Source organism: Marmota flaviventris, chromosome 12, assembly GCF_047511675.1.
Source record: "Marmota flaviventris isolate mMarFla1 chromosome 12, mMarFla1.hap1, whole genome shotgun sequence".
Classification (NCBI taxonomy): Eukaryota; Metazoa; Chordata; class Mammalia; order Rodentia; family Sciuridae; genus Marmota; species Marmota flaviventris.
This window is the reverse complement of record NC_092509.1, coordinates 87,297,036-87,317,445: the sequence shown is the minus strand read 5'-3', so window position 1 is coordinate 87,317,445 and position 20,410 is coordinate 87,297,036. Positions and strand designations below refer to the sequence as shown.

The 20,410-nt window shown below is 37.7% G+C and overlaps 1 long non-coding RNA gene across 1 annotated transcript in view; it reads right to left on the bottom strand.

The window, feature by feature from the left end:
- The window catches only part of LOC139707842 (uncharacterized), a 262,953-nt gene that overhangs the window by 202,316 nt on the left and 40,227 nt on the right, over positions 1-20,410 (bottom strand). The gene's annotated exons all lie outside the window — the stretch shown is intronic.

Sequence of the window (20,410 nt, the reverse complement as noted above, 5' to 3'; positions counted from 1 at the left end):
ATATATGTACACCACTATTTGGGGGCCCCCTCCCAGATTGACTGAATCAGAATCTCTGAGGGGCAGAGTATGGGAATCTATGGTTACAAGGAAACTCCAGCAAATTTTGAAGGTGGTTGGATAATCCAGACTGGGAACCTGGGGACTGAGGAGCAGTCACAGTGCCAGGGTTGTTCACAGCTCCTCCCACCACAGAACCTATGCTCTCTCTACTATGCAACACTGCCACCCACTGACCAGAATACATTTCCCAAATCCTGAACTCTGCAGTCTCAAGTGTCACCTGGGGAGGAAAATAATATCCCATGTGAAGGAATCACCCACAGAAAGCAGAAAAATAATCAGTATGATCCATATTCCTGCATAACTTGTGCAGCAGTGTCTTCCCCATGGACCCGTGATCAGCGTCTCATTTGACAATCCATCATCCGCACACCAGATTCTCACTACAAGCTTGCTTAGTAATCAGGCAACAGCAATGGCAAGAAACTATATATATCAGGTTTTAAAAGCATTACTCTTGCTTGAGTTTTCATCAGAGAAAGTCCAAATTAGTTCTAACTTACCCTTTTTATTGCAGGTTTTAGCAGGTCATATTGTAACAGAAAGGGAGTCCAGTTTAATCATCTTCCTTAGGGATCCCTTTACTGATTGTACCACCAATCTGTCAATCTTCCTATACTCCTGTCTGTGGGTGGCTCATTTTTATTCACCCCACTCTAGAATAGGCCCTCTTGTCTTGCCGATTCTCATGACTTGTTCTGTTTCCAGTCACTTCTAATTCATCTTCTAAACAGCTGCATGCGTCATCTTCTAAAATACAGAGTTGTCCAACCAGGTCCCATGACATATAAAATAAAGCTCAAATGTCTCCTTTTGTAATTTAAAACCCTCCCAATGTGACCTTCACAATATACCTCCCATTACTCCCTTCCAGACATCCTTCCTTCCTTAACATCACACTGGATTATGCACCTTTTTTTTGCACAAGCCTTGTAACTTGCACGTTTAAGAGCTCATTTCAGTTGTCTCCAGATCTTTGGTTCACCTCTACTCCCTGTCTAAAATGTCTTTTCCAGTTCTCAGGATCCAACCAATTCTTCAAGGTCCACATAGAATAACTTTTCCATAAAACCTTTCTATGACACCTTATACCATTACGTAATTATTCCCAGTGTCTAATGGAGACGAACTGCAGTCCACATAAACACGGGACACTCTGCTCCTATTTTAAGTATTACTGTCACATTAAACAGAATCCAGGCCCATAAGACTATGAGGAGTGAGCAGTGTAACTATCCAACACACTTACTGGTCATAAAATGAATGCTGCTGGTCTTTCTCTAAATAAATTGCCATGTTTTAGAGTCAGTCAATTTTGGACAGACAGTCAAAACAAGAATCTAAGATACCTCTTCATTTGGCGGGGGAGGCGGGGGAGAGGATAAGTCATGCTGGCTGCACAGATTCAAAGTAATATAAAATGATTGCAAAGATCATTTTCACTTCATTGGCATTTTTTGTTATGGTGACTGTTTCATATGACCGTTCACAGAAATGTGATTCATACAAGTGGCATCTATAATTGAGAGAAGTTCCATCCAGCTACTCAGTCTGAAATTCCTAGTACACAGGCATGTTCAGTTGTTATACTAAATCACAAGTAGTGAACAGTAGGCATAGTTAAAAATTCACTCATCAAAAATGTTTTTTTAACAAAAATTTACTTTTCTCAGACTTATTTTACATTACTTTCAATATGCTTATGCCAGAAGGTAAAAATGAGTCATGATAAACCCCATGATATCTAGGAAAATGTACACAATTGCCTATTTGGCCCATATACTGGGCTGGGGAAATAGCTCAGTTGGTAGAGTGCTTGCCTCACATGTACAAGGCCCTGAGTTCAATCCTCAACACCAGAAAAAAAAAAAAGACTCAACCATTTGGCCCTTATAGGATAAGTTTGTATTCAATATCTTTGTTTCTGTGTGTAAACATGGACTATAATATTCTAGTACTAATCATTTATGACTTATTTTAATCTGTGAGATTAACAGAGTAAAACATGATTTGAAATCTTATAGGTGTGAATTGTCATACAGAGTTGACTAAAATGTAAACCATACCTATAGAATAAAAATTACCCATCAAATGCAGAAATAATTCCATCCTTTCTGTTGAGAATCTTTAAAGCTAAATACATATCATTCCAATGGCCAAATACTGTATCTTACTCCAGACCTAATCTAAATGAAATTTTCCCACAAATAAGACAGTGGCAAAACTTCTTATGCAGAACCATCTATGGATGTTTCTATATATTCAATATTTGACTGGATATTTACTTCCAAGTGGCTCCTTTATCTTGAATTTGAAAATAGCACATAAAGGAAAAAAAGAGAGAGGATGTGGGGGAGAGGAAGAGGGAAGGGAAGATAGAGAGGAGTGGCAGAGGGGAGGAGAACAGAAAGAAGGAGAAGGAAAGAGAACTGTTGAACATCTTAAACGTGTGTTTCCTTTTGGGTCCTTTGACAACTTGGATGCCTGAACTGCCATGCTTTTAGTATCTTACCTTCTCAAATTGAAATTTTAAGCCCAAAGAGATGTTACTGTAATTCAGAGTTGTTTACACAAATTTACTTTCAAATTCCCATAGTTAGTGGTAGAATAAGCTAAGAATCTGAATCTAAGTTCAACAGAACCCAAATTTATACACTCACGGAGACCAAGCCTTGACTTGGATTATTGCCATTTAGGCAAGGTCTGGGTGGTGGCCTCGATGGCAAATAAAAGGAAACAGGCTTCCAGGATTAGGGAGCTGACTGGTTTAAACAAGAAGAAATGGTACATAGTAAGCAAAGTTTTTTAATATGAGAGATTATGTTGGCTCTCTCAATTACACTTATGAATTTTATGTTTATATCCTCCTCCTTCCCTCCTGTCAAACTCACCAACAGTGACAGATGCTTAGGATCCTCTCAGATGGGTTTGACCACCTGATGTATTCTAGGGACATTTCACATGAACATTCTTTTATGGTACACAAAAGAAAAACAATCTCCCTATTTTCGAATGATAGACTTCTCTACCTTCCTACTTCTCAAAACACAGATGTCTAAAAAGTTCATAACTCTAAGGTTTCTTGGGAAAAAAATAGTTATTCAAATAATAGTAGAACATTATAATAGACCTTGGATTTCTTCATCCACGAAAAGTATTTGCTTTTGTTCTATATTTAATATGTATTTTTACTTGTATAGTATTCATGACTGATTTTCACAGGGAAGGTAGAATTAGGGAAGATCTTAAAGAATTAATTCAACCCAATCAGTCAAAAAAGGAGGTGAGACCATTCCAGGTACACAGAGTAGTTTGTGAAAAATCAGGGGAAAATGTGTCCAGCAATTCTTTTTACTGTGTTCAGCAACAGTAGTTTATCTAGTTTGGCTAGAATATATGGGAGAAGAGAGAATATAACAGGGAAAGCTAAAAAGGTATTGCTATGGTTTAGGTGGGTCAGACCTTGTGCTAGATACATTTGTTACTTGTTTACTTTACACTAAAACTCTTAAAGATAAACTCTCTCATTCCCACTTTATTGCTCAATAAACATAGAAACTTATCTAAAAATACTTAATTAGTGAATTGCAGACCCAAAATTAAACTTAGATTTGTCATTTCTGGGTCTCTCTTCCTAGAAGGGTCATGATTTCTTTGTGTTTTAAAAATCACAAGATTTAGTGTAGAATGTTTTGAAAGAAGACATAATTAAGGGAAAAAGTCAAATAAATATGAGGTAGTTTTGTAATCTGTTGGGAGAGAACTAGGGCTTAAACTAGGGAAGTAATCAAGGCAACAGGAAAGAAAGGGTGAATAGGTAGTACCTAAAGAGCAATTTGCTATGATGAATAAGGAAAGAAACACAGGGACAATATAAGGTGTTTAGCCAGGGTCCCCCATAACTGCAACAAGGGCCTTGGCTTTTATGTATCGTCTTTGAGATCCTTCAGCTAAAAACGTGCCTTAAACAACTTAGAAAAAGGACTGGGATTGTAGCTCTGGTAGATGGCTTGCATAGCATGTGTAAGGCTCAAGGTTCAAACCCCAGCACCATAACACACACATACACACACACACACACACACACAGTCATATAAACATCTTGGAAATAGAATATGGGAGTGCTGTAAGCTTCTAAGGGGTTCCACACACAAAACAGATTGCATAGTAGTTTCAGTGGATAATGGCTTATTCACAATAAACTTGAATATGAATCAATGTTATGGCTTAGAAATAAGGTGCCCCCCAAAAGCACATGTGTAATATAATGCAGGAATGTTTACAGGTGAAATGATTAGATTATGAGAGATGTAACCAGATCAGTAGATTAATCAGCAGTGGGTTAATCCATTTTATGGATTAATACTTTGAATGGATTAATGGGTAAAGACTATAGACAAGTAGAGCATGACTAAATGAAATAGGGCACTGGGGTCATGCCCTTGGGGACAATGTTAACAAATGGTTCTTTGTACTCAAGATCTCTCTCTCTCTCTCTGCTTCCTGGCCATCCCTTTCCACTATGATGTTCTGTTTCACTTTGGGCACAGAGCTATGGAGGTAGCCAACCATGGACTGAAACTCTCAAACCAGGAGCCAAGATAAATTTCTCCTCCTCTAAGAGTTTTTGTTTTTGTTGGGACTTTTGGTCACAGAGACAAAAAACTAACACAACCAGGGCACATGCTTTCTCTCAAAGCTCACTTTTATTTTGGACAAAAACAGAGGCTTATAAGCCATCATCTAGGCTAAGAATAAAAACGAAGAACCAAGAGACTCAACAGATTTGCAGCAAGTAATTGCTCTCGGGTCAAAAGGACCTTTCAAAGATAGGAAACAAAACTGAAGTCTAGGATTTAGGCCAAGAGACAGGCAAAACAGCTGTCAAAGCAAAACAAGCCACTGCAGGGAGCAAAAAATACTAGACAGCAGGGAGAATTGATGAAAGCCATGGTGGGGCAGGAATTCCACTTCCTTATATGGAGGACCTGGCCATGAACTTTACAACTGGTTTAAGCTGGATCGATGCAACTGGTGGAATGTTCTAGTACTTGCTTCTTATTGACAGAGACAAAAAAGAACTGATGTAGCCAGTAATTAACTCTTTTGGCACATTCTTAAGTTCAAACATCCTTACTTTAACTTCTCAAAATACATGAGGTTATTTTTATCCTTTATTTCTGGATGAAGCAAAAGAACCGGAAATACCTTAAGGTTCAGATATTCTCTTATCTTCCCAAATTATCTGTTGCTATTCTAGTGAAATCTAGAAAGTGAAAATCCTGATGAGCTGGGCTTAAATCAGTAAGATCGACACATTCTGTACTTATTTCATCTTTTATAGTCGGCCCTGAAACATAGCTTGAATAAGTCAAAAAAAACAGATTATACTGCTACTCTAACTTTTTTTGCTTAAGTCTGCCAGAGTTTATAAATGACCCACTGTGAAGAAGTAATCGGTAGAGGTAGAAAATGTTTCCATATTAAGAAATGAACACGATACTTCCTAGTATGTATACCTGGCATAATTTTAAACTAGAATAATTACAATTAAGACTATCTATTGTCACAATAGGAAGTACCAGAGTTATAAGAAAGAAGCACAAGGTAGTCTTTGCTTAAGATTTCTTAATTCACGCTTCGGAACACTAGGTTTAATTATATGCTCCTGGCAAAACATTTAGATCATTTTATAGGGTGTAATTTAGAAAAGATCTAATAATCGATGAATTAATACATTCACCAGCAATGACTACTTGCCATAAGCCATGCTCGGAGCTAGAAAAACTGAGAAAAATAGATATATTCCAATATTTTAGAGGTTCACTGAGAATGAGATTCCAACTTCCCACCAGCACTATACGTAACCTCCCTTGGGCACCAAGTTATATCACATTCGTCTCCTCTGGCAATTCATCTCTTTTGTCACAAACTCAATTGGGTGTCCTCTGCTCCCTTCCAAAGACCCCATTTAAAAAGGGAGCACTGAAAGCAATTGACACCAACCTCTCTATAGAATGCTAGTAGCCAAGGAACCGCAGACTACCTACCACTTCTGTTCACATGGAGTTCTAGAAGTTTATCCCAACCTTCATTGGATAGATAGGAATGACCATATTGGGAGCTCCAAGAGAGAGCAGTAATTCTGTTCTGAATGAAGGATGCTTCAGACAAGTAAGAGTTACAAAAAAGTATGGACTGAATTCATAGCAACTCAAATAACTTTTTGAACTTCTTTATCACTGGATGGATTGCAAGGGTTAAAATTTGCAAGTAAGTATAAATTATGGCATAATTGAGCTCCAAAATGGCTGGAATAAGTCTTTTTTGTCTTTCCTACCTATTACTATTACTACTTTGCTCACATCAGTATCTCTTTATTTTAGCTATTGTTACTGTCCAAAACTTTTGTCTTGTTTTGGGAGAATGGAATAAAGATGGCTAGCTACTCACCAAACTTAGGACGTCTCCCTGGGTACCAGGTAGATGACATTCCCCAGGCCTGTCAAAATGCATGGCAAAAATAGAACTTTCTATGGATGCTTCTCTACAGAGAATATTTGGATATTTACTTTCTCATACTTTTATCTTGTATTTAATACTTTGATTTCACTTAGAATTTGATAGTTTACTTTGAATAGTTAGGACCATAAAAAAAAGTTCTTTTTGGTAGAATGTGAGCAGAAGATTCAGCTACCAGGCCCAAGTCTGTCAATTAGACACTCTATCTTAGACTGTTTTCTGTGGCTATAAGAGAATACTTGAGACTGGATAATTTATAAAGAAAGGGAATTTAGTTAGTTCACAGTTATGGAGGCAGGGAAGTTCAAAATTGGGCAGCCACATCTGGTGAAGGTTTCCAGCTGTATCAAAACATGGCAGAAAAAAGCAGAAAGACAGATGAGGGTGTATGGAAGAGAAAAGCAGGCATGCAACAGAGTGTGGAGCGGTGCCAGACTTGCTTTATAACAATCAGTTCTCACTCATTCCCATGGGAACATTAATCCCTTCATTATAATGGAGACCCCATGACCTAACTACCTCTTAAAAGTCCCAGCACATCTCAATACCATCACCTTGAGGAATTATGTCTCACCATGAATTTTGGTGGGGACATCCATATTCATACAACACATGCCAATTATTCTCTTCCCCAAGTTATTCTTTCTAAAATGGTACTGATAGAAGCAAAGAAGCCTGATATTGCAAAGCCACATGAGGCAATCACCATACCCACAACAGTTATGCCACCCACACTGGCATATTTATGAAGGATAAAAGAGTACTGATATTTGGGAATCATTTGTTAGAGTGACTAGGGAATTTTACTCTGATGAATACAAAGATACTTACATAAATCTAAGTTTTCTTTGTAAAATCAATTCCCTATTTCATCTCTAAAGTTACATGGAGCCATGCTGGAGTAGGAGGGGGAACAGAACGACTTCTCTATTACAATGCTGTTTTAGTTGGTTCCCACATTAGGCAGAGGTTATCTCTCTAACCTTCTGATGTTCTTTGAGATAGAGCTGCCTGGAAAAGAGGATGTAAGCCATGGATGAGAACAATATGTGAAAAGCCTATTTCAGATGCAACTTAGGATAGAAAATGCCAAAAATAACATGAAAAGGGGAGGTGAGGACCCAGAAGCAGGAAAAGAATAAGTGATGGAAAGTTTTGCAACTGATTAAGAAATTAAGTGAAAGCAAACTGGCCATACAACGTGTATTTTCCACTCACTTGGTTTCAATCAGTTTAGAGCTCCTGTCCCTTCTAATAGAAATACTTTGAGATTAAAACTAGCCAATCATCAGATACAAGTCGGAATTCTAAGTGAATGTAGTGTACATCTGAAAGAGTGCCTGTAGCTAACCTGGGATCCAGACAGGAGGCACAAATTCAGTACATTCCAGGAAAACTAGAGGTATGAACTCACCAGGGCCAATTGCCTAGAAAGACCAAATAATTACCTATGAATTAATGTGTCCTATGGGAAGAGTCTCAGGGTGTACAAATTTGGCCTAAAAACAGTTGAAGGGAGCTAGAGGAAATGGGCTCCTTTAGGTAAAACAGATTGGTGCCTGACACTAACATTGCCCTTTATGCAGATCTAGAATCCAAGGGAGAAGAAAGAGCCATGAAAGAGTGCTGAACACAAAAAGGAAAAATTCCCTTTTGAGAACACACAGGAACAGTGAATTGCTCAGATGAAAGTAAAATTCTGTTGTTTTGGGGAGTTTTCTTGTTTTTGTTGTTGTTATGTACTGGGGATTGAATCCAGGGGCACTTAACCACTGAGTCACATCCCCAGCCCTTTTTATTTTGAAACTGGGTCTCACTAAGTTGCTGAAGCTGGCTTTGAACTTTTGAACTTGCAAACCTCCCGCCTCAGCCTCCTAAGTTGCTGAGATAGAGTGAAGTTCTGAAATTAGAATCAAAGCACCAACAAGACAAGGCTCACTTAAGGGAACATCAAACCATTCCATGGCTAGATAAGAGAACTGGAAGAGGTGTTTTACCTTAGTACATATCACCAACATGGCTAACAAACATTTATAGTAGCCTAATTCCTTATGGAAGTGTGCGGTCTTGACTGGGCTCTCAAGGAATGAAAATAATTAGATTCAGGTGGGAGCCAAAATATTACTGACACAGGTAGTTTAGAGAATGGGGGCACCGGAAGTCAAAAGAACTTGAAATTTTAATAAAGAATTGGATCAACTTGATATCCAGTTGCAGGTAATGTTGAAGTGAGGCGGGTTCCCCTTCAGAGGAACCTACCAATTTGGAGGAAGCAAAGTGAAGCTGCTTCACCAGTTGGACATCTCTTTGGAGCAGAAATGAGTGGTCAGTGCAGGGGACAAAGATCTGACCCTCTTTCCTAAAGTGGGTCAAAACTGAAGGGCTTTTCTAATTTCGAGTTTCCTGCTAGCATCATTTGAGACCTCTGATGCACTATATCATGCATTTGTTTAGAAGCCATGAACCACTCACTTTCTAAAAAACAGAACTTATGTAGGGTTATGGACTTAGGACATTATATAATACAATAAAATGAAATGAGCCAAAGCTATTTAAATAGAAGATTTTGTTCATTATTGGCAATAAATATTTATTAAGGCTCTTGTGCAGACTGGCACTAAGTTAAGATCTATGACCAAATGAATACATAATCTGCCCTAGATAGGATCACAGTTTCATCTTGAAGAGGGCAAGTTCATAGCTAGGCAGAAATGAGAAGCCTGCACAGTATTTGCTGCTTTGACATACATTCTTTGATTCCAGAACAGCATCGTGAGATAGAAAGAGCTGACAGTATGTCTTTCATATGCATGGTAAATCAAGGTTGAGCCAAGTAAAGCAATTTATCCAACTAGAGGCAGAATTAATTTTTACTTGAAATTCAAAGTTTTTTAATAGTGTTATGATAATTATTGTACATCTGAATGATGATATTAAGATCTTCACAGCAGGGCACAGTGGTGCACACCTATAATCTCAACAACTCAGGAGGCTGAGGCAAGAGGATCAAGAGTTCAAAGCCAGCCTCAGTAAAAGCAAGGTGCTAAGTAACTCAGTGAGACCCTGTCTCTAAATAAAATACAAAATAGGGCTGGGATGTAGCTCAGTGATCAAGTGCCCCTGAGTTCAATCCCTGGTATCTACCCCGCACCCCCCAAAATAGGTAGATCTTCATTTCTCAGCCACAATCCTGAGGCCTCCAAAGGACATCCAGGTTTATATCAACTAACTATTTTAAGAATTTACTTCATCTTGCTTGGTATCCTTAATGAACTTTTAAAACTTTTTTTAAAAATATTCAATGGTCCTGGGTTATCTTTTGACCTTCATAACTAAGAATGCCTGCTTAGCTATTTATTTACCTGCTTTCTAGATATTTCCATTATTATGAAATTGCTACTTCACTAAGGGATATCTACTTGGTAGTAATCAACAGTAAAAGTAAAGAATATAGAATTATGTTTTCGAGATTCTAAGGTTATGCTTTTTTTTGGGGGGGGGGGTACTGAGGATTGAACCCAGGGCCTTAACCTCTGAACCACATCCCCAGCCCTTTTTCATATTTTATTTACAGACAGAGTCTCACTGAGTTTCTTGGGGCCTTGCTAAATTGCTGAGACTCATCTTGAACTCACAATACTCCTGCCTCAGCCTCCAGAGCCTCCCATGCCCAGGCTAAGATTAGACTTTGACAAAGAACCCTGCAGTAGCAGGTATTCCGAAGTTAGACTAAGAAGAAATATGCTGACATGAAGTAAGAGACATTTACCAGAGAGAGTAACTAACCTGTTGGTCATTGCCAACAGGGACATGCGGCCCACTTCCCTTGAAGATTGGAGGACACTTGCTTGTTAAATAGGCTAAAGATCGATACTAGGAGTCAATGCCAAGAGATGAAAAAAGTAAGAAAAGAATGTTGGAAATATTGGTGAGCAGGACAAATAGGGAGCTAGCCAGGATCGTGGAAAACACCAGAAGAGGGAAATGGGAGGATCTTTGGAAAGTACAAGCCTCCACTGAGGAACCATTTAAGAAGATATGGAAACAGAGCGCGCAGGACAGCCACTTAACTTGCTGATCAGGGCTTCCTGGTACAGTCCCTATCTCAAAGCTAATGGCAAGCCTCCCATTCCTTAACTAGGAACAAGGAAAGGCACAGAGGAACAGGGAGTGGAGCCAGGGAATCAAGGAAGGGAAAAGGAGACCCAAAAAAGCAGAAAATAAAGCCCAGTAAGCAGCTCTGCCATGACATAAGATCATCAACCTAGTGGATAGCGCAGCACACCCAGATGATTATTTCCCCTTTTTTTTCCCCCTCGAAATGCTAGGATATCTGGATTTTATAAGCCTCTTTAGGTTTTGTGTATGTATGAAAATTAATTTCACTTTTAATAATTTATCAATAAACTCCATCTATTTGCTTTTAATCAATCACCAAAGATTTAAAGTTTCAACTAAAAAAAAGTAATGCTCAAAATGGATTCTTGACATTCTCTTTTGGAGAACTTAATGTAGAAACTTTACACAAGAATTTATTTCATATGTGCCATAAGCAAAGCAATTTACTCAGCACAGTCAAAGATAAATAACAGAACAATTGTTTTCAGCATCCAGTGGTTCCTTATTAAGGTAAGCGCTGCATGCATTAACAGGGAGAAGATAAAATCTCAGTGACTCAACAAAACAAAAGCTTGTTTCTCCTCTGCATACAGTGCACTTATATTTTTGTGTTGAGCTAGGAGGGGTAGAAAAGCTGTGGGTTACCCTAGCATTCTAGGACCTGTCACCCTCAACATCACTCTGTGTCATCCTGACCATCCACATTCAATTGGCCCATGGAGAAGGGATCCAGGTCTCCATGGGTAAGACCTACAAGTCATCTGGTAATTCTATTGTATACTCTACAGACTAGAACTAGTCCCAGGGTCTTGGAAGCCCCCAAGGGAGTCTGAGAAATGTAGCCCCTGGTGGGACAACCACTTCTCAGCAACATATTTACACTATAAAATTGAAACATGACTATTTATCAGACAGTTGTTTCTGCACCAAGATGTTTAAAAACTGTGGAGAGGCAAGTGATCCATAAACAGAGAAATTCAATATAGGATCCCTCCTATGGACAAAATGTTCTACAAGAATGTCGGGAGCAGTGACTGAATTAGGGTCCTTGAGCTGTCCTGTGACAGAGGTGATACCTCTCCTGGGAACTTTCAGTGTGAAGGTGCTGATTAAAAGATTGCCCAGTTGCTATGGTGATGCCCTGTTCAATAGGAGTTTTTGTGCCAGTCACAGAGCTCTCAATTCTTGACCTTGAGGTTCAGACACCAGCTGCCAGGGGCAGGGGCATAGAAAATTATGGGCATGAGCTGATAATCATAATTAGGCTGCTCATACCTGTGACCTTAGTTCTGTTTGTTTTGAAGAAACTTTCTCACAATAAATCTTTGATATTAAAACCTACATAATAAATATGCTGAGCTGGCTCTGGGTTGTCCATCCCTCATTAATGGATGGAAAACCAACCACTGGGGCCCTAGCTTTCACTCTATTTGTGTATCTGTTTGTCTCTTCTCCATCCCCTCATTGCCCTCTGGTACCTGAATTAACAGCCATGCAGTTTGCAGCACAAGGGGCCTCTCTGCTGGGGAGGAAGGAGAGATTTCTATACCACTATTTGCAGTAACTTTGCTAACAGTATTAATTGTCTATTTGACTCAGTTTACCCAAAGTTTTCCTTATGAAAAAAAAATTTTTGTTTACAACATACCTCAAATGGCCTATCTGCTAGTCATCTGCTAGGTATTTGAACATTCCAGTCCAAAAAAGATGATTTAATATCTCATTAGTAAATCTTACAATTTCTTGCTCCATTTTTATTCACTTAATAGGCTTTATAAATGTGCCAGATTCCATGTTAGTCTCAAACATGGTTTTAGGGGACTTGGGATAGTCTTTGTTCCTAATATGGAATCACTTTAATCTCTATGAATGTCTGCTGAATCTTAACATTTCTTTGCTATCCCACCCATATCATTCTTTCCCTTAGAGCCTTCTTGGAACTACTGAAATTGCAGTTAATTTATCTCCTTCTAAATCCCTATACATTCTATGCAATTAACTCTATAAATTAATTCTAATTAATATGTCTTCTATGGTTGGCTTAAGTAGTATTTTTCTGAGTTTCTCTGTCCCATGGAAGTACTTACAAAGACAGGTCCTTCTGTTACATTTTTTTAAAATTTCCTAAGCATGTAGCATATTTTTAATAATAACTGCTATTAACTTAGATTTTACTTTGAAAATATTTATAAGAAATTCCAGTTATTAAACTGATATACTCAATCTTCTTGGGTAAAAATAAAAATATGCATAAAAGCACTTAACTTGAAAGCTGATATCTTTAGAAAAGGAAAATAATAATATGGTGATGAATGTTGAATATTCAGCAGAATTTATTTTCTCCTACTCTGGTAGTCATGTGTGGCCAGGGTTAGCTCTCTGAAGCAGCCCATGAGTGGAAATGATGTGTTCCATAGTCCCAGACTGTGTGGCAGTCTCTACACCTTGTTCTTCCTCCTGCTGGTTGGAGCCTAGATGTGTACCCACCTAGTTTTTAACCACGCAGATGAGGAAGAGAGCAAAGGTGCCCTTCTAGCCTGGGTCTATAGATGACTTCGGACAGTCAGAGGTGTATGCTTGCCCCATTACTTGTTTAAACATTGCCTTTGGAGTCTCTTTGTTACAATCTTTTCTCAATTAACTCAAAAATGTATTTATTATTATTGTGTTTTTCCTGCATATCTGAAAGTTGAGCATCCTTTATCCCAAAGGGCTAGTTATAAGGAATAATCCACAACACTGATATTATCTAATTAGAGTACAGACAGTGATTAAAACATTATAAAACATTACATTTAAATTCAGCCAGTAAAATACTTTTAAAGATACATTCAAAATGAGACTCAAAATTTCCAGATAATAACAAATAGCAAATCAACCAGTGTTATTAACTAAGTTTGACTGTGTCCCCTCAAAAACACATTTTAAAAATTTAATCCCTTATGCATTAGCATTAAGAGGTAAAACCTTTAAGAGGTGATTAGGCCAGGAGGGCTTTACTCCCATGTATAGATGAAGACTTTTATCCTGGGAATGGTTTTTATGGATGGAGTAGAGTTGTTGTAAAAGCCAATTTAGCCCCCTTCTCCCTCTCTTCTTGTTTTTCTGCCATAGGATGGCACAGCAAGAAAGTCCTTGCCAGATGCCTGCACCTTGATCCTGGACTTCCCAGCCTCCAGAAATTATGAGAAATAAATCTCTTCATTATACATTACACAGTCTTAGGTAATCTGTGGATAGCAGCAAAAGTAGACTAAGATACTAAGGAAAATTTCAGAGATAGATAATAGAGCCACATTAAACACTACATTTTTAAAAATTGTGTTAATATTCTAGACAAAACAACTCCAAGAAAGTATGTAATCAGTAGACGGTTCAGGTAGGTGTTTGATAATCTGGTGTGTGTGTGTGGTAGCTCTGACCATAGTCTGAGACGTGTAATGTGCTAGTGTAATGCCAGATTCAAGGGACCCCAATAGACCTCCAGGAGCTGAATCCGATGCAATCACACAAGACTCTTTTTTGCAAGCTCGAACCTGGACTCACAACTGTTCCCAGGGAGTGAGTCCTGGTCCTTTGTTCGGTGAGATTTTATAGGTTTTGGGGGGATACTCTAGGCGTCACAAAATCACACAGCAAATCATTCCATACTGTGGGAAAATCAAAAAACAACTCTTAACATTGATTAGCACATTGACTGGCGGCAACAAGTTGGGTAGGGGTGATTGGTTAGTACAAGAGGGGGATTCCTTTGAACTGTTTGGTTTAAGCCATGAAGGGTGTACGTGCTGAACTACATGGTTTCCCAACATGTTATCAACCACCATAAATTACTGGGGGGTCATCTGGCATCCCCGGTATTTTCCCCGTCTCATGCTGATTGATGAATGCTAGAGGGTTGCTATGGGTCTTCACCTAGCCTAAGTTAGTCAGGGACACCTGGCACCCAGATCTCTCCTGTTATTTGCAGACAAACAACTCAGCAGGGTGGGTATGTGCCTAGAAAGGCTCTGTGGGTTTTTCCAAGGACAAGAGTCACACCCCCTTCCTTAGGGCAGGCCTTGACATAGAAGCTGCTGTTATTTATTTTCAAAAATTGAGTCACATCAGTATCTCAATAGCAGTGCTAGGTGGCTAGTCAGCCAGGAACATGTGAGCAAGGAAAGACAATGAAGGGCAACTGAAAACCAAAGGGAGCCTCATCTGACAAATAAACACCTGGAAGATGGAGGCCTGGTATGTCAAAAACTGCTCCCAACCATAATTACATCCCTTATGAAAAGCTGTTGTTTCAAGATCAGGTCTTACCCTATCAGGGTACCCAGACCCTCCCCTATCACCCAAAACTGTCATAATCCCCAATCACAAGACCCTCACAAAAAAATCTTGCTGAGGGCTACTCAGTGGGTAATAAACTGAGTAAGGGGGTAGAAAATTGAGGCAAAATCAGGGGGACTCAATTTCCTTAAAAATTCACAACTTTGGGCTGGGGCTGTAGCTCAGTGGTAGAGCACTTATCAAGCACATGTGAGGCCCTTTGTTTGATCCTCAGCACCACATAAAAATAAAAATTAAAAAAGTAGAATAAAGGTATTGTGAAAAAAATTCTTTAAAAAACTATGAGTCCCTATAGGTACCTTCTTGGAATAATATTTTTAAATGCATAAAACAAAAAAACAGAACCACAAAGGAAACTGAATATTTTTAAATTCAGCCAGTAAAATACTTTTAAAGAAACTGACTTGAGAAATAGCATTTTATTTTTATTCCGAATGCATTAAACAATAAGATTAAACAGCAGATCTACTTAAAACTTTGAAACAGGAATGAATATAAATGATATTTTAAGATGCAGCATCAGTTGTAAAGTGATAAGAAAGTTATTTTTTCTAAGTATTGGTAACAAGCTTATGAGTATTTTAATACTATCATGATTATTGCATTCAAAATAGAAGGAACTACAATTTTTCAATTAAGGGCTTGTGAAATAAAGACAATTTTTTTTTCTCCAATGTTCCTAGATTCGCTTAATTGTTTCCATAGATCTTTAGACTGCAGACTTATGAAGTCCAGTAAATATGAACCTACTAAATCGATATTCTGTGTAAAAATATTTAGGGTGCACTAAGGAAAGATATAGTTCAAAAGGAAAGTACAGTCTCTGCCATATGACAATATGTGATTGAAATTTAGAAATAGGGCTCAAGAAGCATTAAAGTTAGAATCCAATGTTGATTTATCCCCCCAAAATAAGAAAGACAGTAAGAGTTAGAACAGCTTCCCTAAGGGGAAATCACCATCAATGAAGTAATCTTACAATGAGTTGGAGGAAAAGAAAGCCACACAAGAGAAAGAGCTAGAAGTCAATCAATGTCAACTTGAGGAATCCGGACTTCACATACAAAAGAAAACTGAAAGGAAGAATTGCCATGCTGACGTTACCAATTAAGTCAAACTGACTTACAAGGGGAAATGAAGTAACCAGAAGTTTTAAAAAGATAAGGAAACTATATAAAACATCTTTGGCAATAGTACATAAAAACAGAGTGGGTAGATGGATAACAGATGAAAGAAAGAATGGATGAGACAATAATGAGTAGATGTCTAAATTGGAAAATCATAGATAAAGCAAAGAAATGATCACTGATTTCCAATATTTTCAGCTTAGGTAATTAGGAAATTGGCAATTAACAATGGTACTGGGAAAAGGAATGAATTTGGGAAAGAATATGATGAGTTTAATTGGACAGATTAAACTTCAGAACAACGTAGAATGTGAATCCTGTGGAAACCTGGGTTACAGATCTTAATGAGACATCTAAGTTGAAATATAATTAGAAGTTTTTAGTATTCACCTAATCCAATTATTTACTACTATTATACTACTGGAAAATGCATAAAATAGATGCCAGCTAAGATATAGATAAACTCCTGACACAGCTTCAGTTGTTCTGAGTTCAGTGTGTGTTCTAGAATACTGGGCAGAGAGTACAAGCTTCAGAAGAGGTTCAAGATATTTTACTACCAGCCCTTCAATCCAAATAAAAATCATCAATGGGCTCCAAAAGTGAGTTTGTGTGTGTGTGTGTGTGTGTGTGTGTGTGTGTTTTATAATTCCCATGCCATTCTAGATTCCATATCTCTGCATTCAGTATCTACACAGTTTCAAATGATCTATGTATTTAAACACATACAATTTTGACAACAACCTCATATAAGTTCTATTATGATCTACATTTCACAAATAAAGAAAGTGAGGCCCAGAGAGGATAAGTTGAGGACTTTCCCAGAGTTGAGAATCTTCAACTACCAAACTTTCAACTAGAACTGTAAAATGGAGTATAGGACAGGCACTATTAAAACAAAACAGAGCTCATTGTAGGCTCTTAATAACTATTTTGTTGAAAAAAAAAAGTGAATTAAAAACGTAGTCCCAAAGACAGAGAAATTAATTTATGGTTGATTCATTCAAAGGCAAGCCACTGTAATTTAAAGGAAAAAAAAACATATCACAAGGTATTTAAGATGGCACAAGTCATTGATGTGGATTGTTTTAAAATCAAGTGCATTATGATTCTATAAATTTAGAACAATATTTGACAAGACTTTGCAGTGACATAAGAAATGATAATTCTCCATATCACCCAAAGTTATGGTCTCTTTCTCCATAGCACACTATTAAAGAGTATCAGATGGATTACAATAAATTACATGGAAAAAAAAAAACCTGTCATCTCTGTCTCAGGTACAGTCAGACTGAGCTAGGGGTGGGCTAAGTCCCAAGGTTAGCCTGTTGTCCTTGAAAGTATTTACCACAGTGACTTGGATAAGTTTGTTTTTATATATATATTTAGGTGTAAACCCTTATATGATAAAGCAGGAAGATGCTAACTTAGAGTTTTCTAAACACGCCCCAAAAATTCCTAAGCTTCTTTGTGAAAATGACCATTTCCATTTAACACTTCATATTGCTGTATCATCCAGATATTTTATACTTGAAAAATGAATAAATAATAGCTAAAAGTTCCCCATCCCCTTTAAAAGGGCTTTCTCCATCCTTAACTTTCCTTCTTCTTTCTGTGGACAACATGTAATAGGACAGATTCTTGACTAAAATTAGAAACTAAAAACTCTCCATCATTTGTTTCCCTTTCAGACAAGCTCCATGGAAACTACACAAAGGGAGATTTTGGTGACTCCTCTTGTGGTCAGAATTTGGCCCCTTCCTTTCACATTCTGCCTGCTTCAGACTCTTTCCCTACCACCTGTGGTTTCTGTTTCTCTCATCTGAGTATTTATTCATCCAGTGTCTGTGGTGGGATGGTGATGTGTATTTCTACTACGTTCTCTTCCAAAGATGAATATTCTGCCTGGATTACTTTCCTTTTCCATTTACTAAAAATGAACCCATGCCCCAGTCTCTAGAACATAATGATGACAGAAAAAAGTTCTAATTACAGCAGTTCAAAATTTATTACAGGAAAATGTTTGACTATAACAACTTTACTCACATTACCCAAAAGCTAAACCCATGCTTTTAGTTGTGTCATAAAAGGAATATCCTTGACAAAAGGGGCATCTTCCTTTAATGTCCTGGAAAATAAGTCTGGAGCATGTTTACAAAAATCTTTGAGGGCTCCTGACCATACAGAAGGAATATTACACAGTCAACAAGGACCTCTTAAAAGTCTAATACACTCTCTAATGTGTGGGAGGAAATTGTGAGATGGAGAACACTATAAATGGGCTTTTCACTTATGTAAGTCTCCTCTTCCTCACTGTGGCAGAGAAACAAAAACCATACTACTGTGCTGGTGGAATATAGAATGTCAGATCTAAAGGAAATTCAGAGATTGTCTAAACTTTTTTTTTCTCTATTTGTAGGTTGCAAAGCCACAATGCAAAGAGATTAATGTGGTTTTATCCAAGGAACCTCAAGTAATAAAGTCACAAAATTACATACATACATACATACATACACACACACACACACACACACACACACACAGATAGACAGATATATCACAGGAGCTTCCCTTAGTTCTAAGGGTTATTTAAACTGCCCCATGCTGCCTTCCAGACCAAAGTTGCAATGTGGAATAAATTTGGTAATATTTCAATAATGCTTCAGCAGTGTAAATACTCTAGTAATGCTTCATAATGCAGTGCTGCAGACTGTTCTTATTTTCATTAAATGCATTAGAAAAGGGCAATTTAATATGTTTTGGAATTATGTATCAAAAGCAAATGTATGGCTTACGAAGATTCTCATGTTGGAACAGAATGTACCAGTCACACAATGCAAATGTTTTGCTAAACAAGAATCTATTGTGTGTTCAGCAGGTGATTTCTGCACACCACCGTCAGGTAAATTGCCTTTTTCTAACTCCACATAACAACCACTAATAGTCAATTTGCTGATCAGCCACTTATACACTCCCCATTATCTCATACTCCATCCAGCGCAATTTGGTGAGCTATTATGCCCAAAGCAGGAGAACAGCAAAACTCCACCAGAAATGTCAGAGAAAATTGCTGCCTGTAATTTGAATGTGTTGCAGCAGACAGAGGGAATTGAGACAAATTTCTCTTCCCTTTCAGTTTTCCTTCATCTTTATTCTACCTTTATACCATTCTTCACCTTTCTTCCAACCTATCCTTATCCTACACCAATATCCACCTTAAATGATTAGAAAAAATTCTGCATTTCCCTAGCATGAAATTGTCCATATTTAGAACATTTAGTAGGTGTTTAGTTTTCAAAATGACTTGTGTCATTTCACTTACACCTAAATCTTAGTGAAAAACTCCCCCTTCTCTAACCCCAAACAGGCTTATCATAGCACTGACAGTATATATTTGTATCATTTATTCAAATGATAATTGTTGGAAAGTAATATTTTTAAAAGCAAATGTCTTATTTTTGCATCTCCTTTTTCTATTACTCCTGGTATGCATGTTTGCTCAATAAATGAAAATATCATTCAATAAACTCAAATAACAGTGCTTACTGTGACACCTTTATTAAGAATGGGAAGTATAAAGCCAAATAGCCCCTAAAGGTAACTGAAAGAGAAGAGAGAAGGAAACAACTTTCTTCTTTAGTTTAGCAGTGGTTTTCCATTGAAGAGGAACTGTTGAACTCTTTGCCTGGATGTTACATGCTTTCCTGGAAGGAAGTCATTTTTTGGGTTGCATTATTTTCATCATTTGCAAGAAATGTTTTAAGATGAGGCATCCTTTTTGTGTTTAACAATTTATTCTTTTGTCAGGATTATTGTGTAGCTGATGATAAATTACCATTTTCTTTAGGGCATATTAGAATCTAAGGGCATGAGAGTCAGAAGGACTAGAAGAGGGAGAGACAAGATATCTCACAAGGGAAGAAAGTTGCTATAACAATTATGGAGAGGAAGTGAAAGCTATACATAAAGAAGAGAGAAGGAGAAAGAAGGGGTGGGAAAAGGGAGGTAGAGAAAAATGGTACTGCAACATGGATATCAGATGGGATACTTGAGGCTGTTCATCTTGTTATGATGAAAACCATTCATGTCATTTAATTTTGCAGATATTCTTTCTGGATAACACTGCTTACTTATCTCATTGACACTTTGTATAGAGGAAGGCAATTTTGTTGTTGTTGTTATTGCTGTTGCTAATTAAGTGAAGAGAATTCCTGAGATCATGCATGCCAATGTCTAACCAT